Source organism: Nicotiana tabacum, chromosome 11, assembly GCF_000715075.1.
Source record: "Nicotiana tabacum cultivar K326 chromosome 11, ASM71507v2, whole genome shotgun sequence".
NCBI classification, from domain to species: domain Eukaryota; kingdom Viridiplantae; phylum Streptophyta; class Magnoliopsida; order Solanales; family Solanaceae; genus Nicotiana; species Nicotiana tabacum.
In genome coordinates, this window is record NC_134090.1 from 176,451,943 (window position 1) to 176,477,440 (window position 25,498).

General features: G+C 37.2%; 1 pseudogene; it reads right to left on the bottom strand.

Moving 5' to 3' along the window:
- Positions 1-1,456: 1,456 nt before the first annotated feature.
- On the bottom strand, positions 1,457-5,882 carry LOC107816312 (S-adenosyl-L-methionine:benzoic acid/salicylic acid carboxyl methyltransferase 3-like; annotated as a pseudogene).
- Between the last annotated feature and the right edge of the window lie 19,616 nt (positions 5,883-25,498).

Consider the following 25,498-nt stretch of genomic DNA (forward strand, 5'->3'; position numbering starts at 1 on the left):
CGGGGCTGAAGTAGCAAAGGCAATCACGCAAAACTTCAGCATTCTAGTAGTCGGGCCTGAAGTTCAGCTCTAGAGCTGAAGTATTTTTTTTGTAACTGTCGAACTTCAGCTCTAGAGCAGAAGTTTTTGTTTGTAACTAGCGAACTTCATCTCTAGACCTGAAGTTTTCATTTTGTAACTGTCAAACTTCAGCTCTAGAGCTGAAGTTTTTGTTTGTAACTGGCTTTTTGTTTGTAAGCTTCAGCTCTAGAGCTGAAGTTTTTGTTTTGTAACTGTCGAACTTCAGCTCTAGAGCTGAAGTTTTTGTTTTGTAACTGTCAAACTTCAGCTCTAGAGCTGAAGTTTTTGTTTGTAACTGGCTTTTTGTTTGTAAGCTTCAACTCTAGAGCTGAAGTTTTTGTTTTTTAACTATCGAACTTCAGCTCTAGAGCTGAAGTTTTTGTTTGTAAGCTGAGCTGAAGTTTTTGTTTTTGTAACTGGCGAACTTCAGCTCTAGAGCTGAAGTTTTTGTTTTGTAACTGTCGAACTTCAGCTCTAGAGCTGAAGTTATTTGGAAGCTAGCTTTAGAATAGGATCTGCTCAAATAGGCTGGGGATCCATCCATCAAACAACTTGCTAGTTTGCTCAAGAATTGTTATGTGCTAACATACTCAATTTAGCTTTACAAGAAACAACTTTCACCTTAATAATATTTATCAAAACAACCCCCAAAAAAGAAGTAAATAAATAAAAATTAATCATCCCTGATTGCGAGAACAAATAATGAGCTCCGTAATACGATTAAAATGCAAAGACGTCGTCACTTAACAATGGTATCTTGATAGTTTCCACTCACAAAAGGAACTATGGAAAATAATTTCTTTTTTAATCATTTAAAGGTACAAAAGAAAGTTTTAACTTCTATGCACCAGCAGTTTAAAAGAAATTTTACCTAAAAAATAATTTGCACCAACAGCAGAAGAAGAAAGAAGAAGAAACGAAGGAGGAGAAGGAGGAGGAGAAAGGGGGCTGAAATTATTTAAAAAGTGGGTACAAGTTAAAAGTTTTTTAAAAAATGGGTAAATGTTAAATGAGGGCGACCAAATAGGGCGCCCCGTGCAATTTTTACTAGGAGCATCCCTACGTAGTGATCAGTCCACCAATTCGCGCAAACCCAAAGGAATTTTGCCGGAAATTCAAAAAAAAATCATACTAATCTTATTCTTCTCCTCCCTTGATTTATTCGTTGCCTTAGTAGTTATAGGCTTATAGCAGTTTCAGTTCTACTATTTGTATTGGGTTTCTTCTTAGTTAATTCAACACAAATAGCCGGCCAGATTCACTGTTTAATATATAGAATATGCAATGATTATATACCTATAACATATGAATTATACATATATTATATATCCACCGACTATTTTTAATTTAAGTGATTAGGTGGATGGTTGTTTGGGTTTATTCTTCATATTTAAAATAACCAAATTAAGGCACCATCTCCTTAAATTAAAAGCACGAAATAACAAAGGGGGAGTATAGCCCTAGTTTCTTTTGGTCATGGAGATGATGACATTTGTGAATGTAGTTTCTTTTGCCATGCAATTGACAAAGATTTCTCTGCACTTGTTGAACACTTGATCCATATTCAATTCAGTACCAAAATGGCTGACAAGCAAAGGCTCAGCCAAGGGTCTCAAGCTATTTGCCATATTGTCACTATTGATGCAATCTCGGGGTGTGGCCTTTTCTCGGTCCTTACACAAATGTGAATCGCTTTGTACACCGGACCGACCTGTATTACTGCAAGTTTCATCAGAAACATCAATATGAAGTTCCGAAGTTTCCAAGACATCAATAGTGAAAGATCCCTCCTTTTCAACTATATACTTCACTTCTGCAGGATATAGATGGTATATAGGAATGTTGAATGAATTTACTTTCTCTTCTTCTATTAAACCCTGCATATTAATAATGAAAATACACTATGAGTTTAACTTCTATATATTAATAATGCAATTGTTTTTATGCTATTAGGTCAATTAAAAAATTATCGTTCATAATAAATTGGATTGGCGATTTGAAATTCAAATGTTATATTCTTTCTGCTCTATTTTACGTGATACTGAATTTTCACAAATAGTAAACTTTTAATACTTAAAACTGATTTAACTTAAACTTCTCGTACCATTATTGACATGCAAAGGCGGATCTGCGATTTAAGTCTATGGGTACCTACACGGCTACAACGACCTCAAGTTAATGTGTAATATGATAGATGAGTTCACAATCAGATATATATAAGTATTTAGTGGATTTCTTAATATGTATATTACCTTTGGGCAAAAACTACGGAGCTCGTTGAACCGTTACGACCCTAATGACATGCTCTTATAACTACAGAAATATCATGACATAATCAAGATATTACGGAATATGCAAATTATTTTTTTCAAGATATATGCAAAAAAAAAAAAGTTGGTATTTATATGTCTACGATGTGTATATAATATTAAAATTTGTTTGGTTTTACCATTGCAGCTAGCTCCTTGAGGGCCATGGCCAGAGGCTCCCACACGTAGTGACACCCTTTGCTGTAGAGATCTTCATTGTTCCTACCTAGCATTGTCAATATCATACGTCCTCCTTTCACCAATTCCTTTGAACGATACTTAAGAAATGTTACAAAATCTCTTTCATATTGCTCATAATATGCTTTAACCACAGTTGTTGGACTTGTTCTTGACACGTAAATATTTCCCTTGTTATCCTCTATACCATCAAACACCTATATATCACAAGTCATGAATTCAAATCTTATGTTAGCTGTTCAGAATAAATATGATCTTATTGTGTATATATTCGACCCGTAATCCGTTTAATTAAACATGTAGAACAACAACAACAACAACAACAACAACAACAAGTCCTATATGCTTCTGACGCCTATATTTACAAATGATTTCAAATAATAATTTAAAAAAGCAAAATTAAAGATTGAAATTACAACAATAATTCAGTGTAATCTGAAAAGCAAATTCTTAAAAGAATAATGTATATGCAGACGTTACCCTTACCTTATAACTATAGAGACAAAATTTCGTTCAACATAAATTTGTTAAAGCGGTTGGAAAGGTAGCAGCTGACAAGAATGACATGCTTAACCATGATTAATTAGGCCAGAAAAAAATTTAGGCCAGAAATATCTTTGCAGTTCAAACGCTGAGTCAATTCATGCATGCTCCTAAACAATCTTGCATGGAGGGGAAGAGTGGTTAGATACATTTAGTGGTGGCAAAATAGTTAAAAGAAAATAGTTTTCACCCATATTATTTATTAAAAAATGTGTTGGATAATAAACTATTTAAAAATTGATCAAATATGGATGAAAACCATATTATCCACTTAGAAAATGGATAACCAATGAGTTTAACTTTTACATTTGTAAAGTCTCAAATTGGAGATTCCTCAAATTTGGGAGACTAAGAATTCTCCCAGGGATTAGTCATAATCCGTCAGTTAACCCTTTTATCCTTTTAAATGTGAGACGGGTAAGATAATTTATCTGTTTTTTGCATTACCCATTTTGACACGTCCATATCCGACCCGACCTACCCATTTGCCATCCCTAGATATGTACAGTTGTTAAATTTGTTGCATTTTGCACCTTTAATGAGTGTCAAGAGAGGTTGCCCTGATAGTAAGCAACTCCCACTTCCAACCAAGAGGTTGTGAGTTTGAGTCTCCCCAAAAGCAAGGTAGAGAATTCCTGGTGGGAAGGATGCCGAGTTTCTATTTGGAAACTACCTCTCTACCCATAGTAGGGGTATGGTCTGCGTACACACTACCCTCCCAAGACCCCACTAGTGGGATTATACTGGGTTGTTGTTGTTGGTTTTGTTGTAATGAGTGTCATATTTTGTGATTTTAACCATGTCCTATTTTTTAAAATGATTTGAAACCCGATCTTTTTATTTAATTTCTTGAAAAATAATAAAACCACTCTTTTTTATAAATTTTCTCCATGAGGACAAAATAGGAAGTACAAATTAAAAGAAGCTATAAAATTTCAAAAATAATTCAAGCAAAAATACAAGACCTTCCAAAACTTGCCGGTTCTCTCCTAACTCCTAAGCGACGAAGCCTTATCTTTTAATTTTATGTCATTTTTTCTTATTATTTATATTTCCTATTTTACTCTCATGAAAAAAAATTATAAAAGAAAATAAGACATAGTACATATCACAAAATGGGACAAACATTAAGGGTGTAAAATGCAACAGACCCGAAATATTTGTATCTTATATTTGACCTATTAAAACCACATCTGTATTTGTTTCCCAAGTCAAAGAGTGCAATCATATGCTTCAAATACGAATATTATATTATTTTGTTTGATATTAAATGAGGTACTTTCCTTTTTATTCTGTTCCAAAACAAATGACACATTTCTAAATTTGGAAATAATTCAACTTTAAACTCTTTCATTTTACTCATTTACCCTTAATGAGAAGCTTTTATAGCCACACAAATGTTATGGCCACACAAACTTTTTACCCCATAAGCTTTTAAGACCACAAGTTTCAAAAGTCTTCTTCTTTTTTTTCTTAAATTTTGTGCCGAGTCAAACTACTTCAACTAATATGAAACGAATGGAGTATGTTATATTATACTCCCTCTGTTCCAGTTTATGTGAACCTATTTCCTTTTTGGTCCGTTCCAAAAAGAATGAACTCTTTCTAAATTTGGTAGCAATTTAGCTTAAAGTTACAAATCTACCCTTAATGAGAAGCTTTTATAACCACACAAATACTCTGGGCCCCATTTGGACTTGTTTAGGACCACAAATTCTAAAAGTCTTCATTTTTTTCTTAAACTCCGTGCCCAGTCAAACAGTTTCACATAAATTGGAACGGAGGGAGTATATGAAACGTACTTGAGAAATCCAGTGGATACCGTAAGAGGAGTGGACAAAGTGCAGACTCTGAGAAGGAAAAAGTCTAGTATAAAATGAACCAGCAACTCCGGTAACAAAGCAATTAGGATCAAATCCATCTCCCATCTATTTCCTCAAATCTTCGTAGAACGCCGGCAACGACCGGAAAATGGTATTGAAATCAGTTCCGGGAAGATCATTCAAGAAAACATGAAATTCCGGCGACTGTTTTTGGCCATTGCTTTTGCATTCTTCATAAATAGTTTTAATGAGTCCGGAAATTACGAGAAAAGTGTTTGGTCCAGAGGAGCAACCTAAGTCCGCAATACAAATTGTTTCTGGGGAAAGGCTGCGGTAGAGTGCAGCTATGGCTTCATCTCTTATTGACTTTGTCACTAGGATCACCTTTTGCTGTATAAAAATGCAATGTAAATCAGAAGGTTACAATTTGTTTGTCGTAGTTAGACTTGACATGAAAATTAATAGAGAGAGTAACACTTTTGAACTTGTGATCATAAATATATCATAATATTTATGTCGCCATAAAACTTTTGAAACTTGTCATTTAAACCAGTAGTAGTATTTGTGTGGCTTTGAAATGAAGTAAAGTAATTATAATTGAGACTTTATAACCTCTATAAAAGAGCAACCCAGTGCACTAAGCTCCCGCTATGCGCGGGTTCCATGAAATGGCCGGACCACAAGGATCTATTGTACGCAGTCTTACCCTGCATTTCTGCAAGAGACTGTTTTTACAACTCGAACCCGTGACCTCCTGATTATATAACAGCAACTTTACCAGTTAAGTTAACGCTTCTCTATGAGGAAATAAAAAATTGTGTGATTATATTATACCTGAAGCAAAGAATTTTTGGCATAGCTAGCCTCTCCAATTCCTTCATTCATATGAAGAACTTTGGCAACTTCCATTTCTTGGATCTTCCTGTATTATACGAATATAGTATTTTTTGGCTAGGCAAATTAAAGTTCCAATGGGGGTATCACTTATTTATAGATGAGTAATACCAAAATTATCCATGAAATTCCAACAGTGTCCCTCACAAGCCAATTATGCTAGCGTTTGGACGTTGGATATAGAATTAGTTAAAAAAAAAAGATTTTTTAAAGATAAGATGAAAAATTATTTTGAAAAGTGTGCTTGGACATGCATTTTACTTGAAAAGAATTTAAAATTTTATGAGTAAAAAATTTGAATAACTTCAAAACTACTCAGAGAGTTATTTTTTTGGGATTTGAAGTCTTTATTTTCAAAATTTGGCAAAAAATAGTTAAAATCTATGAAAAAAAATCAGATACTATTTAAAAACATATTCGAAAAAATGCTTCCAAATTTTATGGCTAAAACGGGAGCTAAGGACGTTTGGTTACCGGGATTAAGATACTAACCTCAGTATAAAATTTAAAATTATAATTATTTCGTATTTAGCTATTCCCGAAAGATGCATTTTATAATTGAGGAGTTTAAAAAGTCCGACCGAATTCGATCAATTATTTTAAATCTTATATTTTTTTCAGTCAATAAATTGACCGCGTAGATTGATTTTTAATACTAACCAAAAATAAAATAAAAAATCAACCCATCATTTTCGATGAGTTTTTGGTCGATAATCAAGAGCCAGTTTAATAATAAAGTTTTTACTGCCTTTATAAATTAAATTAAAAAAAAAAAGAATCAAGAACCAAATTAAAAATAAAGTAAATTGAGATTCTTTTTTGTTTCTTTTTGAAATTTCAAGTATTACATCAAGTATTATATGCAACAAAAAGGTTTTTTTTTTTGATAAAGTAGGCGGTTTTCAAATTGATTACCTATATTATCAATTGGAAAAAAATTATTACAAAAAATTTAATAACTTTGAAGCTAGAAAAATAGACTTAATTAAATATATACATATTTAAAAAAATTAAAATCGTTTGTCAAAGTTCGGATTTAGGCAACAAATATCGTTAAGCCGCCCCTATAAATTAGTTTTGGACCATAGACTTGATCACAAAGGTTACAAAGCTTAGCATAAATATATCCCCACTTCCCAACCCCCTTGCCCCCCTCCCCCCCACACTGTCCCTTCCCCGGGGGGATTTCTGTCATTTGACTCATCGAGAAAAATCATAGCATGTTTTTTAGTGCCTATCATACCTTGGCTTGTACCATCACGTATTGGGTCCATGAATTGAATTTGGATAAACATTTACTTACCACTAATGTTTATATAACATTAATAAATATATCACAACACTTAATTATGATTAAAACATATATGTTTCCACCTAATAAAATCACTTAAACATGATAAACTTATATAATTTGGTATACTCGGTGCGGATAAACTTTTATCGTAAAATTTGCGAGTCAATCAATTTGAGGAGATTCGCTGAATGAGGTCAATCCCGGTAATAGCACGAGCTAGTCATTTTTAGTCGGCAATTATTGAATAGTCACTATCATAGAGTTTTAAATTTTCTCAAGAGAAACTCACAATTTTCTGAATTTCACTTGTAGAATTTGAAATTCCGTGATAACTGTTAATTTTTAATTACACAAACTAAAAAATGGTTGTTTAGGAATCTATCCCACTAATTGCCGATCACGAGAGTCAGGGGCGGATCCACCTCCCCACCTACAACAACCTATAAACATTAAATTATGGATCCGCTTCTGATGACAATACATAATTTGAATGGTGAAAATTAAGTCAAGAAAAGAAAAACATAAAACTGTTTATTTCAGAAAGAAATGTTTTCTGGAAGATTTGTCTTTGGAGTTTGGAAGGATTTCTTTTTTAAGAAAACAAGTCTTAAGGTAGGCACTTAGTGCATGTACTCATATCAATAAGTAAATAATTGTTTAAAACATATGTAAATATAATTATTTTGAGAGTGTCTATATTAGGGCTTTTTCAACTCAATTTTGATTTTATTTTCTTTTAAAGTTTCAACCAAATCTTTGTTCAAATACTAGTTAAGTAAAAGAAATGAGTTTAAGCTTTATATACCGATCAGATAAAAATAATGTCTGATTACTTAAATGATAACTATACCTTTTACACTATCACTATATATAAGTAATTCATAAGAAAATGTTATTTATAATCCTTGCTGAGTTTATAACTCCATTAGGAAATAAAAAGGCGTATGATGATACCTGAAGCGTAGAGTTTTTTTGCATAGCTAGTGTCTCCAATTCCTCTATTCATGTTAAGAATTTTAGCAACTTCCATCTCTCCTTCTCTTAATTGGATCTTCCTGTATTAAATAAGGTATTTACAGATGGGTGAAACCAAATTTATCCTTTGAATTTCCATCATTGTCCTCACGAGCCAAATGAGTAAATATTGTACACTACAGGCAGAGGCAGGCATAGGATTCGGCGATTGCAGGGGCACCATGACAATCAATACAAATGTAGCACTGCTCATAATGATTGGTACGAGGGCCTATACTAATATCTAACTATTTTTTGAAATTATTTGTAAGTATTCATGGAGTTTTTGCCGAAGTTTTCGGTATCGGTGACCCCTCAACTTAACATGTGTGTCTGCCTCTCACTAAGGGTTTGTTTGGTATGAAGGAAAATATTTTCCAAAAAATATTTTTTTATTTTTCCATTTTTGGTTGACTTAAATGTTTTGAAAAATATTTTCCTCATAATTGGAGGAAATTATTTGTCCTACCGAAAAAATATTTTCCACACAAGAAAAATAACTGATAAAACCTGTCACGACCCAAAATCCATCTATCCTTGATAACACCTAACTCAACTCAATAGGTAAGCCAATTAACAACTATCCAATTCTAATGAAATTAATAAGGTAATTAAATAAAAGAAAATATCTCAATCTTATAAATTCCTCAAGAACTGGTAATACAAATCATGAGCTTCTAAGAATAGAATTTACAAAGCTTGTATGATGTAAATACATCATCTGTTTGAAAAGCACATATGCAGAGTTTTATAAATCTAAGGCTATCATGAACAAGATACGACTATAACCGGAATACATGTACGTCTTCAATTCCAACTCCAATCGATCACAGCAACATCAGCAGCCAACATCTGCACACAAGGTCCATAAGTGTAGTATGAGTATAACCGACCCTATGTACTCAATAAGTAACAAACCTAACCTTAGGTTGAAAATAGTGATGAGCTGGAACAAAGGTCGGGTACAACATCCAATAGCCAACAACAGTTCATAACAATGTAAAGCAAGTAACAAAAGAAGTAACTCAGAGATAAAATCCTCAGCTTTTCCATAGTTTTCCCGAAAAATAGTTTCGCTTTTGTCACGGCCCAAAACTCGACCCATCGTGATGGCGCCTATTGTGGAACTAGGCCAGCCTCAACTCAATAATCCAACATCGCAAAAAATATTTTAAACATTAAATACGGAAGTGACAATTCATTAAGGAACATTTTTGAAAACATAATAAAATCCAAATTACGATACAACTGCCCAAAACCGGGGTGTCATTGAGTGCATGAGCATATAAAGGAAAACATAGTCTATTGCAATGTTTAAAGGAACAAACTAAAATACATATGGAGATAAAGAAGGAGAGTCAAGGCCTACGAACGCCGTGCAGATACCTCGATAGTCTCCCAAAGCCTGAAGCCTTCGATCAGCGACTGCCTTTGGGACCAAAAGTGCCTGAATCTGCACACATGGTGCAGGGGGTAACATGAGTACACCAACTCAGTAAGTAACGAGTCCAAACTGTGGACTGAAAGGTAGTGACGAACTCAACCGCCACAGAAATAACAGAAATGAATGTGTAGAAACGTAGGCATGCTTTCAATTTAATAGGCAGCTGAAATAGTAAAATAGAGCAGATACGAACAAGGTAAAGAATAAAACTCTACTACATCTACATGCCAATGCACATGTTGTATATGATGCACCATGCTGAATATCTCATGTGCTCACACACTCAAATGCTCGTCCACTTAGTACTGTATATGGCTCATAGGGCCAGGGAAGATCCATCTCGGATTATATACATCTCTGACAGCAGTCAATCAGTATTGAGGAAGGCCAATCCAGCCTTATGGAGAAGATCCATCTCTAGGTAAAAATAATAACCTCACAATCACTCGGTACTGTATATGGCTTACACGGCCCAGGAAAGATCCATATCAGAATATATACATCACTGACCATCAGTCTCCGTACCGAGGACATAGGCCAATCCAGCCTCATGGAGAAGATCCATCTCCAAATAATAATATCAACCTCTCACTGGGGGTGTGTACAGACTCTAGAGGGGCTCCTTCAGCCTAAGCACTATCATACATCAATACAATCGTTGCAGCGTACAGACCGATCCCATATCGGTGACTCATAATCAGGCCATCGATCTCACTCAGTCATCACTCTCCAGTTTCATCCACGGGCTCACAATGTCATAAAACTAGCCTGGAACAATAATATGATGTGCCAATAAATAACAACTGAGACTGAGATATGATATGAAATGCATGAATATGACTGAGCACAGAATACCAATGAAATCAATGAGATGACAGCAAGAAACAACCACTAGGAGTCCCAAAAGTATCGGCATAAAGCCCTAACATGATTTACAACTCATCTACTTTATCACATGATGGAAACACGGATATCAACAAAAAAGGGTCAGTAAACGGTGCCATGGAATGGACCAGGTCATGATTCTCACGGTGCACGCACGCCCGCACGCCCGCATGCTCGTCACTTGGCATGTGCGTCACCTCAATACTAACCACATAACACGTATTTCGTGGTTTCGAACCCTCAAAACCAAGTTTGAAAATGTTACTTACCTCAAACCAAGCAAAAATCCTACTCCGCAATGCCTTTGCCTCTCAAATCGGCCTCCAAGTGTCCCGAATCTAGCCACAAGCAATACAATACGATCAATATAGGCTAAAGGAACCAACTCCACAAGAAAAATGCCAAATTATAACCAAATTCTGAATCGGCTCAAACCTGCCCCCCCCTGAGCCCACATATCGGAATCTAACAAAAATACAAAACTCGAAAGTCCATTCACTCATGAGTCTAACCATACAAAATTTATCAAAATACGACCTCATATGGTCACTCAAATTCCCAAAATCTACTCTCCAATTCTCAAGCCTCAAAATGCCCAAATGTCTAGCTCAAATCCCTAATTATATGATGAATAAAGCCACGGATTCCCGAAATTTATACAATTATGGGTTAGAATCACTTACCCCAACGTTGCTCCTTGAAATCCTTCGAAAAATCGCCTCTCTCTCGAGTTCTTCATGTCCAGAATTGAAAAATGGAGAACAATACCTCGAGCTGGGGTTTTTTCCCAAAGCTAAACTGCACCTGCGGAACCGCATCTGTGAGCAGGGTTCCGCTTCTGCGGAGATTCATTAAAAAGGATGGCTCCGCTCCTGCGATCACTTGACTATATCTACGGCCATCGCAGATGCGGGTCATCTGCAATTCAACTGCGCATCTGCGCCTCACCATCCACTTTTGCGACCTCGCACCTGCAATTCCCACTCTATTTGTGCGGAAACACCAGCAACAGCAGCTTCAGCTGCATTTTTCTAACTCCAAACACTCCGATAACAACCTGAAATCACCCCGAGGCCCTTGAGACCACAACCAAACATACCATCAGATCCTATAACATCATACGAACTTAGTCAAACTTTCGAATCACTCCAAACAATATCGAAACGCCAAATTACACTCGGATTCAAGCCTAAGAACCTCTAAACTTTCGAATTCCACAGACGATGCCGAAACCTACCAAATCACGTCCGAATAACCTCAAATTTTGCACAAAAGTTAGAAATGACACCACAAACCTAGTCCAACTTCCGGAAATCCTATCAGACCCCAATATCAAAATTTCGACCGTCGCCAAAATCTCCAAAATTCCAACTTTTGTTAATTCAATCCTAATTCTACTCCGGATGCACTCCTAAGTCCAAAATCACCTAACAGAGCTAACTGAACCATCAAAATTCAAATCCGGTCAACTTTCCCAACTTAAACTTTCTCACAAGCGACTAATGTCTCAACTCTCTCCAAAATCACTTCGAACCCGAACCAACTAACCTGATAAGTCATAATACTGCCGTGGAACACCAAAAGAGTAGAAAATGGGGGAACGTAGATACAACTCACAAAACGACCGACTGGGTTGTTACAACTTTTCAAGTATATCAGTGAGAAACCCAAATACTTTATCGAAAACTGTAATTTTTCCAAAAAAAATCCTTTCAACAATAAATAAGATATTTCATTTTATTTCCAGATATAACAAGTGCAAAATACCTCTCTATGCCCATATTTCAATATGTGTGAGAAGTCACGAATGACGTGATATCGTACAACATGAGAAAAATGCATCTCTATGCATGTATGTCATGTGTTCATGTCAATGTAATGTATCTCAAAGATGAACTCATGTACTCAAACTCTCAGAGTACACAATCTCACTGTCACACAGTTTTCACTCACATGCTCAATCACTCAGTAATGTATATGGCCAATCCGGCCCAGGAAAGATCCATCGCAGAATATATACATCAACTGACCATCAATCACTCAGTATTGAGTGGGGCCAAATCCAACCCGTGGGGAAGTTCCATCCCTGGGTATATAAATGCTTCAAACAAGATCCATGTCCAGGGAAGATTTATCCCTCAATATAGTCAATCGTGCTCGCTATAGGTGTGTGTAGACTCCGGAGGGGCTCCTTCAGCCCAAGCGCTATCATAAAATCGATATAACCGCTACGGCGTGTAGCCCGATCCTATAAATGTCACTCATAATCAGGCCTTCGGCCTCATTTAGTCATCAATCTCTCTAGTCTCCCGGGCTCACGATGCCATGAAACTAGCCCAAAATGATGATATGATGTATCAATAAATGGTAACAGAGACTAAGATATTATATGCATATGAATGCGTATGACTGAATATGTAATGCAATGAAAGTAGATAACTCAACAACAACAATGACCTCAGTAGGTCCCAACAGGATAAACATGTAGCCTAGATATGATTTCTAACATAGATCACAACTCAACAACTCAAGTACGTAAAAATTTTATGGTTACAGGTATTATTAGGTAACTACACAGTAACAAATAAATAAAGGAGTCACAATCCACATGGTGCACGCCCACACGCCCGTCACCTAGCATGTGCTTTCATCTCAACACCAATCACATAGCACGTAATTCAGGGGTTCATACCCTCAGCACCAAGTTTAGAAGTGTTACTTACCTCGAACAAGCCAATTCCAATAACGAGCAAGCCAAGCGATGCTCCAAAAATTCCATCTCGCGCATACCGACCTCCGAATGACTCAAAACTATCCAAAAGCAACTCAAATACATCAAATAATGTCTAAGGAAACAAACCCATTGATAAATATTGAATCTTTAATCAAAAGCCCAAAATCATCCAAAAAGTCCAACGCAGGTCCACTCATCGGAACTCGAGAAAACTCACAAAATCTGACAACCTATTCAATTACGAGTCCAACCATACTAGTTTCACTCAAATCAGACTCCGAATCGATGTTCAAAACTCAAAAAAATCACTTTATGAAACTTTAGGCTAAAACCCCAATTTTCTCTTTTGGAACCCTCAATCAAATGCCAAAAACGAAGATAGAATCATGATATAAAAAAAAATGAGTAAAGAACATTTACCCCAATCCACGTGGTGAAATTTGCTTCAAGAATCGCTTCAATTCGAGCTCCATAGCTCCCAAAATATAAAAATGACCAAAACCCTCGAAATAGAGTACTTTATACTTCTGCCCAGGCGTCCTCCTATGCGAACGTGGGAAATCCATCGCATTCGCGATGAACAAAAATAATTTGGCACCAAAATACTCTACGCATTCGCGCACAAGCCTCGCGAACGTGATATAGATAGGAGACAGAACTACGTGAACGTAGTAGAAGGATCGTGAAGGCAAAGGCAAAGGCGAAGAAGAGGCCATCGACTACCCAGCTCAATCATACACTACGCGAACACGTGAATACATGTGCGAATGTGATGCACAATCTATAGCAACTTACGCGAACACATCTCAGTACTCGCGAATGCATTGACCAACTTGTCCCAACCCTCAAACAACTCTATGCGAACGCGGTCAGCTAATCACGATCGCGATAAAGGACTGTGACACGAGAAATCAGTAGAACATAACATTGCCAAAATGATCTGAAATCCGCCTGATTCTCACTCGAGCCCCTCGGGACCCTGTCCGAATATACCAAAAAGTCTCGAAACACAATACGGTCCTACTCGAGGCCTCAAATTACCCATAACAATATCAAAACGGCAAATCATACCTCAAATCAAACTTAAATGAACTTTCAACTTTCAAAACTCGCGCCGAAACGTATCAAATAAACCCCGAATGAACCCAAATTTTGCACACAAGTCCAAAATGACATAACGAAGCTATTTCAATTCCCAGAACCAAAATCCAAATTCGGTATCAAAAAGTCCACTCCCGATCAAACTTTCCAAAAATCCAACTTTCGCCATTTCAAGTTAAATTCAACTACAGACCTTCAAATCAAAATCCAGACACGCTCCTAAGTCAAAAATCAACCAACGGATCTAACAGAACTATTAAAACTTCAATCTAAGGTCAAATACTAAAAATTCAAACTTGGCCAACTCTTCCAATTTAAAGCTTCCTAGTTAAGAATCATTCTCCCAAATTAATTCCAAATAACCTGAAGACCAAGACCGACGATTCACATAAGTCATAATACTTCATACGGAGCTACTCATGCCCATAAACTACCGAGCGAAGTGCAATTGCTCAAAATGACCGATCGGGTCATTACATCCTCCCCCACTTAAACATGCGTTCGTCCTCGAATGTGCCTAGAGTTGTTCCAAAGCCGCCAAGCCACCGTGTAACCTTACCATGCACATACCCGGGAGTGATCCCATGTCACCCTATTCCATATATGTATGACGACACAACATACTGAAGATCATTACCTCACCCTTAGCTCATAAACCTTGGAATCCAATTTTCCAACATCCGGAATTTCCTACAAGACCTGAACCTCGCAATCTACACACTGTATAAGTCTGAACAAAATGGAACAATCTGTAGCCGTAACCCAAGATGTAGTCACCCGACATACCACACAACTCGCATACTCGTAGCAAAATTTCCGACCATAATAGCTGCTCAAAATAACCCAATACCGGTAATAAACCTCATGTCAAACAAAACCTCGTTCTAAATCATTTGTGTATTGCAGATGATGAAAAAACACGTAGAAACTCATAACCATTCATCGAATCAACAAGTCATGGAGCTCTCTCTCCTTCGACAAGAACTATATCCAATTTCTAAGTCGATCATCGACATTATCCTTTCAAATATACCGCAATCTAATCCGATAGCACCCATTCTAGGTCCAACGACCTCATCTTGTCAAATACAAGCTACTCTATTGAGGTGCCACACCAATACTATCCAGAGAAACAAATCGTGCAGCCCGTACACCAAAATGCAACAATTCAAACATACTCAAACATATAAAATGACTCCAATAAGAGAACCATACCGCAAGCTCAAAAAGTACCACCACAACACAATTCTAAGAACCCATCACACACCGTAGAACAAAAACACACGAATCTAACACAAAGGATCATATCCCAACATAACTTCGCTTCAATGTGTGACCCCATCCAAACAATGGTCCACATGAAATGCCTCAAGTCACAATGCTCAAAATCAACCACCACGTGCAATTTGACGTCTAGTACCCAAAGTGCATTACCATAACCACGGAGAAGCAAATGACACAATGCCACATAAAATCCGAAAGAACATATCCAATATGCAATTAATCATGCAATACCCAAATACCCAACTCGTTCCGCTATAAGGCCCCAATAGAACCGCACCATGTGTGCAAATAACCTACGAATCACAACTCATCGTAGCATAGAAGAGTAACTCATAGATCATATCAGAACACGAATAAGCTCAAAAACAACCGAATGGCACATCCCTCAACCATAGCAGTATGGAGCCAACCAATCCGACCCGGTATAGAATACACATCCTAATCGGGCCTACCAATGGGCCCCAAATCAACTCTGATCATCCATAAATAGACAAATAACTCTCTTAAGGTTCAGAATGACCTAACCATAAAACATATCATCCTCTGACTAGCTTTGGCCACATTTTCACAATCCATAACCATGAAATAATTTGCTCCTGAGAACTCCAGTATCCAAGTCCATAGAACACGCAAATCACCATATCTAATCCCAACTCCACCGCCCAAATGTCTAACACATCTCTCATACACGATCATCCCACGAGGAATGCTCCTCTAATTCTTCTGTGCCACATAGCAATATCTGAAAATCAGCAATCGATCAACCAGGAGAGTGCCACATTACCAACAAAGTATCTATAAATCAAAACACGGTGCGTCTTTTAAAATGATCACCCTTCTCAGGCAATACCAAGTAGTAATATCATTCATCTAGTCATCTGAAATATTCCATGTTGTCTAAGAATCCATGACCTTCCCTTCAAAACTGAACTGTGACCTTCCACATGCAAATCTAAACCCTACACAACACACCATATCTATTATTCCATCATATGAAAAGCACGAGAATCTCATAACCAACTTTGAGTCACCAGTAGAATACATACCCGATAGTCAAAAACGTTCCATTTGATCCCATCCAGGTAAAACCATAATATGCAACGTATTCCTCACGCTAGTAGGAAATATCCACCTCGAATCGAGATAAAAATCATCGAGAACACTTTGGAATCCATTTGTACATAACTAAGCTATCAGAACTGAATCCCTCCAACTTAACCAAGCCATGCAGGTCACCAAAACCCACGAGCTTTGCCACAAAATACCTGTAGAGATTTGCCACATCATAAGTACCCAAAGAACCGATCATATCCATTACGGTGTTGATCCGATCTACTACTAAACTGCCCTATTTCTCCGAGTTCCTTCCGAATTACTCTCAAGTTGACACTTCTCCTTGTCAGAACACCACGATCCTTAACCAAATCTCACTCCTCGAGATCCTATCACAAAACCACAATGCCCTAAGACCCATAAGCCGCTGAATTCTCTCTTAAGCACCTTAAAAGTACCACAACCAAGATACCAACTCTGAAGAGACCTTTTGTGAACCTAAAACTGTTTCCTTCACCTTCCTGAATGCTGAAATATAGAATCCATAAGGATTTAGAAATACTACAAGTCTCGACACCATCCAATTAAAATCTCAGTTTCTAGCCATATATAAATTCTGAAAGTTCCCAATTGCTATGTTAAATCATGCATCCATTAGAACCATTCTCAAGAGTCTTCCACTCTACTCAAATCTCAATCAAACCGACCAAATGGAACGAACGACCTATGCCCCATTAGCACATCAACACCCAAGGAAGTAACCCTACCATAATACAACCAAGCAAATTCTTACTCCCTGCACACTACATCTTTTACGAATAATTACTCAAATCATCCTGTGATCTCCATATACCCAAAAAGTGTAATACAACCTGTATCCAGAAATTCCCTTGCTTAATTCATCCTCAAAACCAACATATGCAAGTCATAACCGATCCACATGTATGCCTTAGATGGAAACCAATACGCTACATGACTATACAATCCAATCGTCGATAACAGACTCCCCAACTTGGCTCAACGCCATGGAATAAATTATCTGATAACTTACAATAACAATACCTCATTACTGCCATAATACCGCATCAAGATTCAACTAAATCCTTCATAAACCCATGTAACACAAACCATCTAATACCCCAAATCATCTGTAAATCTCGCATTCATCCTCGTGACAGTTAAGCCAACTTCCACAACCGGTCCAAACTCAAATTGCAACACATATAATTCACTAGTAAAGGAGATGTCATGACCCAAGTTCGCCCTCCGTGAACTGTCGTGATGACACCTAGCTCTATGACTAGGTAAGCCTAACAATTACGGAAGAGGAAATAAAATTCGAAAAAAACAAATAAAACTGAAGATAAGCAAATATAGAAATGTTTAATATGCCACTCGGCATATACTAATACAAGATCTCAAAACTGAACAACTTCCCAAAACCCAGAATCTCATGAAATCACAAGTTGTTGAATAAATACAAGTGTCTAACTCCATAATATCTAAAAATGTAAATACAGAAGGGATAATACTATAAGAGAGAATGGAAAGGGACTCCTCGGTCTGCGAACGTAATAGATATACCTCAAAGTCTCTGGAAAATCACCTAGCCTCAAGGGTAGTAGGGCTGAGTCGAAGTACCTAGATCTGCACATGAAAAAAATGCGCAGAAAGGGCATGAGTATACCACAGTGGTACTCAGCAAGTGCCAAACCTAACCTCGGTCGAGTAGTGACGAAGAAGGTCGGGGCCCTACTGATTATAGCTTAAAAATGAGGTAAAATAGTATAGAATACGACAATATAATTAAATGCTAACAGTATGAAGTAACACATGATAATAAGAATAACAACTATAACAGAGACAAAATAATCACAGAAGGAATACAGCTCAACATAAAGATAACAATCAGGGATCTCTCAGTATCCCGAGGATCTCTTAGTATCCTCAATATGTGTGTTGGGGATATCTCGGTATCCCAAGGATCTCTTAGTATCCTCAATATATATGCTGGGGATCTCTTGGTATCCCGAGGATGTCTTAGTATCCTCAATATATGTGATGGGATCTCTCAGTATCCCGCATTGCAGTCCAAATCAATATATATGTGCAGGGGATCTCGCGGAATACAAATTCGTTGTCCCAAAGTAAACAGGTAGGGGGATCTCCCGGGATACCGTCTCGTAGTCCCAAAGCAAACACACATCAGCAACAAAAAGAATAGTCAATTCAATTCAAATTTCATACCAAGGCAAAATAGATATTTCCAACCTAGCATGCTGCACATAATCCAAATAAGCAGTTTGAGCAAGTAAAGCAATTAAGTCAATTAGATATGCTTCCCTAAGCTAACAACAGGCTTAAATTGCAAGTAGTATAAATAGGAAAGGAAACACAATTATGGTTACTTAATAAAAACATGATTTTCCACAATTAGCACAAGTACGCACTCGTCACCTCACGTACAAGGCATTTCAAATATCAACAATACCAAATCATAAGAGGAGTTCCCCCATACAAGGTTAGGCAAGCCATTTACCTCGAACCGACTCAAAATCCATCCGAAACCACGCTCTTGCCACGAGTACTCTAGTCCAAATGGTCCAAATCTATTCAATTCAAGTGCATATGTAAATATAACTTCAAGTAACTGATTCCACTAATTAATTCTAAGCTACTACGCGAAATTAGAAAAAATAACCAAAACGCCCCCGGGCCCACGTCTCGGAAACGGGTATAATTTAAAAATTCGGAATCCTTACACTCTCATGAGTTCATATATATAGAAATTACTCCAATTCGACCTCAAAATCTTGATCAAAACTCTAAAACTAGGTCTAAGAACCTTTCCAATTTTCTCCAAACTTTCACCCCTAATTTGAATATAAAGGATGAATTTAAACATAGATTCGTGGAAGTTAATCAAAATCGAGTAAGAATTACTTACCCAAAACACCCAGGTGAAAATCCCTCTCAAAATAGCCAATCCCAAGCTCCCAAATCAATTTCTAAGGTTTTGAGACTAAACCTTCGATTCTGCCCTTTTCTGACCAGTGAAACCGCATCTGCGGCCCTGGGACCGCACCTGATGTCCCGCTTCTGCAAAGACCAAGTCGCACCTGCGACTTTTCATTAAATCCAAATTTCCTCTTCTGTGACTGTCTTTCCGCACATGCGGTCTCGCAGGTGCGTTCCACTTCTCGCACATGCGACTTTTGGAGCCTAGACCAAATTCCGCTTATGCGGTCACCTAGACACTTCTGCGGCATCGTACCTACGGTCCCACACACACAGGTGCGGTTATGACAAGTTCAATAATCAGATTGTTTGCCTAAGTCCAAAATCAATTTCTATTAAGCACCTGAAACTCACTCGAGGCCCCCGGGACCTCAACCAAACCTGCCAACCAATCCTAAAACATCATTCAAACTTGTTCCTACCTTCGGAACGCTCAAAATAACATCAAAACATCAATTTAACATCGGATTCAAGCCTAAGAACTCCAAAAACTCTCAAATTACTCTTTCGATCAAAAAGTCTATCAAACCTCATCCGAATGACCTGAAATTTTGGAAGCACATCACATTCAACACTACGGAGCTACTCCAACTTTCAGAATTCCATTCCGACCCCGATATCAAAATCTCACTATCGATCCGGAAATTTGAAAAATTCTACTTTCGACATTTCAAGCCTAAATAAGATATGGACCTCCAAAACACAATCTGAACATGCCCCTAAGCCCAAAATCACCCAACGCAGTTAACGGAATTCCATTCCGAGGCTGTCTTCACACTGCTCTGATATAGTCTAAATTCCAAAACTTAAGCTCTAATTTAGGGACTAGGTATCCCAAAACTCTCTGAAACTCCAGATAAATCCTTATGGCAACTCACAATAGCAGAAACAAGCATGGGGAATGCAGTTAATAGGGGATCGGGGCGTTAATTCTTAAAACAACCGGCCGGGTCATTACATCTTCCTACACTTAAACATTCGTTCATCCTCGAATGAGCATAGAGACATACCTGAATAGTGAAAAATGAGGGTAACAGCTGCGCATATCCTGCTCGGCCTCCCAGGTCTCCTTCTCGACCGGCTGACCCCGCCACTGAACCTTCACTGATGCAATGTTCTTTGACCTCAACTTTCGAACCTGCCTGACCAATATCGCCACTGGCTCATCAACATAAGATATATCCTTGTCCAACTGGACTGAACTAAAATCCAACATGTGCGACGGATCATCGTGACACTTCTGGAGCATCGAAACATGAAATACCGGATGAACTCTTGCCAAGCTAGTGTTGCACCCCCTTTTTCTATAAGAGAAATCGGGTTTGTGAATTGCGTTTTTAAATTTGAAGAGTCGCCAACTAATGGTTAAAGTGCATTAGGACACTAAAGAAGGGTTTGAGTTGGAAAAACCAGAGTTTGGGTAAGGGCTAGAAATTATCTCGAGGGGAAGGTGTTAGGCACCCCTCAAGATCCACTACTGTGGTTCCCGGCCATGCTACAATTGTGACTTTGAATAACAAGTAAGCAAATAGAAGTCTCAAGTAGAGGGAGTTTTCACATAATATTGCAAGCAAGATGAGAGTTTGACGAAAGTAAAGAAAGCAGAAATTTTAAAGAAATAGTTTGAGAATCAAATAAGCGAATAAAGGAAAGGGGGTCCTAGGTTTACAAATAATATGGATCACATCAATGCAATACCCGGTAATCACTCCTCAAAAGAGGGGCTACACGTGGTATTAGCGCACCGGTCATCATATCCATATCTACCCTTCCCACCCCGTTAAGGTATTAAAGCACAGAATAGTGTCGTTACTTATTGCATGCTATTACCCGTCCCGATCCTACCAGTCCCGGAGGCATTTGAGACTACTAATCCTAAAGTGAGGGAGGTTGGGGTTTTTCAGAGTTTTAAAAGGAGAAAGTTCTAATGCGACAAATAAAACACATAAGCAAGTAGGGGGAAACAAATAGCAGTTTAAGGGCTCAAACAGGCCTCCTCACTTAAAGGAACAAATTATTTAGCATGACTTCATATACTAGTTATGGTCCGGATTAAATTTAAAGCGTTAGGACATGCTACTTCATCCCATATTTCTCAGATGAGGAGTCCGAATTAGGCCTTGTCTGGTTGCAGTTTATTAAAACTGACATAGTTAAACAATGACCTAATGGTCTGCCTAAGTGAGACCTATAGGCATGATATCTAGCGGAGTGTACTGATTTTAAAGAGAGGATTACTGATTTTAGAACTAATTAAATTCTGCAGATATTAAACAAACATTTCTACTGATTTTAGACTTATATATAAAATAGACGAATCAGATTCAGACGGCTGCTCCTATAGGCATGATTTCTAAGCGTTATTGATTTTTAAACGATTGCAAAAATACAAGAGTCCTATAGGCATGATATCTAGAATGAAGTTGATTATTATTAAACCTATGATTGTTTGACTAATGACATGTATATGCAGAAGTGCAGAAACAAAACTATAGTCAGGATTTCTATATGCAGAAACTTATAGGCATGGTTTCTAATGCGGTAATGAAACAACTTATAGGCAAGATTTCTACGTATAATACATAACTTAAAGGCAGGATTTCTAAATGCATAAGTGTAAAAACTTATACATGATTTCTATATGCACAAACTTATAGGCATGGTTTCTAATGTAATAATGAGATGACTTATGGGTAAGAGTACTATATGATATGCATGAATGCAGAATTTGTAAATAGTAATCCTTATGAGTATGTTGTCTACCCATATGCAACATAAATTGACCCTCCCCCTTCCACTAGCCATCCCCAATAGTTATTACAAATTATTACAGACCCGAATAACTCAAAAAAAAGAAGGTAAAAAAATTACATCAGAAGTTCTAGCTACAACCAAACAGCCTAATTCAGACTCAAGGTCTAATAATATGAGATAAACCAACTTCCAAGATCGGATTTCCAAAAAGCCTTTCTCTTGTTTGGGATGTATCAAAGTTCCCAAGAGTCTCAAAGGGGCTCCGGGCAGTGCTTACACCCCAAACACATTGCGGAATTAAGATCATAGTGCAGTGTGGAAGGGCCAACCCTCAGATGTCCAAGTTCAGAGGGAACTCAAGGTCCCAAAGCAAGGCTCATAAGAGGGGGCAGAACTTAAGAGTCTAAGAGTAAGTATACGTGCATAGGGGGGATCAGGGAAAGCCATGGAAGGCTGGTGGTCATGCCCAGCAATTGGGAATGCTGGCACACCCCTGACCAGCCTGTTAGCCAAATCTTAAGAGTTAGAATCCATTGTGGATCAGGCTATGACCTGGGCAGCAATTTGAATACTGCCAGGCCATGAGCCTTAACCCAAACACATAGAAGGAAATAGGGGGTAGGGATTCATAATAGAAATAGGTGCAGGGAAAGAACATACTTAGCATAAATCATTGAACATGAGCAGTAAAGTAAACAGGATTGCAGAAAAATTGTAAATAAGCACATAGGGGTGAGGCAGAAACGTTAAATCAGAACATACCAGTTTCAGGGGAAAACAAGTAAAACAATAGTCTTGAAAAAGCCAACTTGCAAGCAAAAGTTCCAAAAGATCCCAGAAAAGAGCAGAATGTTGTAAGAGTATTGAACTCAAAGCAATAAAGTGTATAAGTAAGTTGAAAGCATTGATCTAAAAGTTTGAGGTATTGAACTCAAAGTGGTGTCAAAAGTGCAGAAGGGCAGTCCCTTTTATAGTGCAGAAAACGAGTAAGAAAGGTAAGGAAATAACTTTGAAATCAGTCTCATATGATCTCCCTTCAGTTAAGGGATTTGATTTCAAATGCGTAGAATACAATTAAGGAAAGAAATTTGATTAAAATCTTTTCACAGTAGCATAAAAAGGGTAAATACATAGAAGTTATTTAAGGAAAGCAATCAATGGTACACGGTATGTGCCAAATATGACAAGGGAATCAATCAAACAACCAGTGAAACCAAAATTACAAGTTCAATCGAATGAACCAAGTCAAGAAAGGTAAGGGAGGTTCAATCAAAGAAACATCAGTGACAATCCGTCAGCCTTATTAAAAGGATTTCAAAATCAATCAATTAGTTGGTAAAAACCCTTTGAAAGAGAAATTTCTCATATATAAAGCACACAAATAAGTGAATCAAGAAGGAATTGTCAAGTTGTTCAGAAGAGAGTTTAATCAAAGAAAGGTTCAGAATCATAAGCAAAAAGTGGTACAAGTCCAGTTTGCAGACTCAAAACGAGTCTGAGAGTCCAGGGTCCCAAAGTGGAACCCCAACTCGCACACAAGAAATCAAAATTGCCAAGAAATCCCCAAATCCTAGGGTTTTGAATTGAGTCAGACAATAGAGATGAGAAGGCAAGTCACTTGAGAGAGGTTCAGAAGCCTTTTCCGAAGACTTATGAGAGACAAACGTACACGATAGAAAGAACACTGATTCAAAGTCATGAGAACATGCTCTAGAAAACTTGGAATTTAAACAAGTTCAGAAGAAAAAGATGATACGAGCTTAAATAGAAGTAGATGGAATATGCTTAGCAAGAACACAAACAAAGTGCAGTAAAGTAAACAAAATCAAACAACTCAACCATAAACACATATAGCAAAGAATAAGGAAAACAACACGGATTAACATGTGGGTACATGGATACAGGTAGAGTTGAAAAACAAAATAGAAGAACAGTACATGTGTAGTAAAAGAAGCCAGATAAACACACATAAAGAAAGAACAAAAGAATCAGAAAGATGCTTTTGAAAAAAAAAACCTTTCAGGAAACCTAAATCGAAAGAAAACAATTTTGAAAAGGAAATTTGGAGAAAACCTTTTAAATGTTCAATAGAACATGGACATATTCCAGATCTAAGAAAATAAGCAAGTAAAGAACCTCGGACAGCTTATGGTTGAAGAGAAAAACCCGAGAAATGAGAAAGGTCTTGAGGAAAGTCAGATCCTGAGTCGAAAAGACTCATATCGCTCGAATATGCCAGAGTAATGGCCGGAGAAGCCATAGATCTACAAATCTGAGAAGGTCTTGGAGAGAACCATCGAACTCAGGCTTCATAACCTTGAATAGCTTAGGTCTAATGGTGAGAAAGGGTGAGTACAGACCATCCATGGCCTGAGACACCATGGATTCCGGTGGAAACACGGTGAAATAAGGTGGGAGACGATTAGGGTTTTAGGAAGTTTGAGAGGATTTGAGAGACGAAGGGGTTCAAAGGCGGATCAGAGATGGGAAATGAGGGATTATAGTAGTCATTTGGGGTTAAAAAAGGTAAGGGTGATTTATGGTCGTTGATCAAAATGATCAACGGCCTGGATCAATAGTAGGAAAACGAGCGGGTCATTTGGAATTGGGTTATGGGTTGGGTCCAAATGGAATTGGGCTGGTTTAATTGAGTCAAATTAAGGGCTACGATTGAAATATAATGGGGCTGTTATTGAAAGAAAAATGGGGCTAAATATTAAATAGCCAATTTTCCCCTTTTATTTTATAAAAATAATGAAAATGGTTTTAATAGAAAATTAAAAGTATTGAGCTAATTAATAATACATAAATATTAATTTAAAAATAATGGAACAAATTTTATAATTACAAAAAAATATTAATCATAAAATAGGCTATAATCGCAATTATATACAATTTAGCTTTAAAAATACCAAATAAATTTGTAAAAATATACAAAAATTAAATTAATTATATTTTACTATAAATATGGGAATAAAATAAATTATTCACTAAAATTGATGATTTTGGAGGTAATTATTGGTCTTTATACTGCTAAAATAGACAATAAATTGATTTTAAAAATCTTTGAAAATTAGAAAAAAATACCAA